The sequence below is a fragment of the Seriola lalandi genome, unplaced genomic scaffold (genome assembly GCF_002814215.2).
Source record: "Seriola lalandi dorsalis isolate HSWRI2012SDOR001 ecotype SW California unplaced genomic scaffold, Sedor1 jcf7180002054873, whole genome shotgun sequence".
Taxonomy (NCBI): domain Eukaryota; kingdom Metazoa; phylum Chordata; class Actinopteri; order Carangiformes; family Carangidae; genus Seriola; species Seriola lalandi.
Window position 1 is genome coordinate 471440 of NW_019525426.1, and position 646 is coordinate 472085.

Genomic DNA, 646 nt, shown 5'->3' on the forward strand with positions numbered 1-646 from the left:
TTTCAGAATTACATTCAGTAAGCAGGCACTATTGAAAATGTAGTTTATTACTATTCAGTTTAGAGTACCCTCCTCTGAAATTGACAATAAAATATTAATTAGACACTGAAAATATACTGTCTTCAGCAGTGAACATTTCATTTTGGATGAAATACTATATGGGGGAAACAAATGCCATGTCATATACCAGCAGGGGGCAGTGCTTACCTGTGAAACCGACATAGTCGCTGCAAAAGAATCTAATGGTCTTGCAGATTGTTTTCTTTTTTCAGTACACGAAATAAAGGAAATTGAGCAGACGTCATGGCTCATAAACAATTCTTCTCTGTGTTTTAATAATGGGATCACATCTCATAACCTATGTACAGCTAATTATGGTGTGATCAAAGTAAAACGTTATGTCAAAAATGTGTGTTTTGTCTGTATTGATTTAAATAATAAAAAAACATCGATTTTCCATTTATCATAACAGATGTGTTAAACTGAATAAATGGAAGGTGCCATCAAAATTATATGTAAATACAATAAGATAAAACATGCAGGCAGATTAGATGATAAAAAGGTAAAATTTTCATGAAGGTGCTTCAAATTGATGTGTGTATGTTATGGTTATGAGGTCATTCTTCACTGGCGCAGGCGCTTTCGG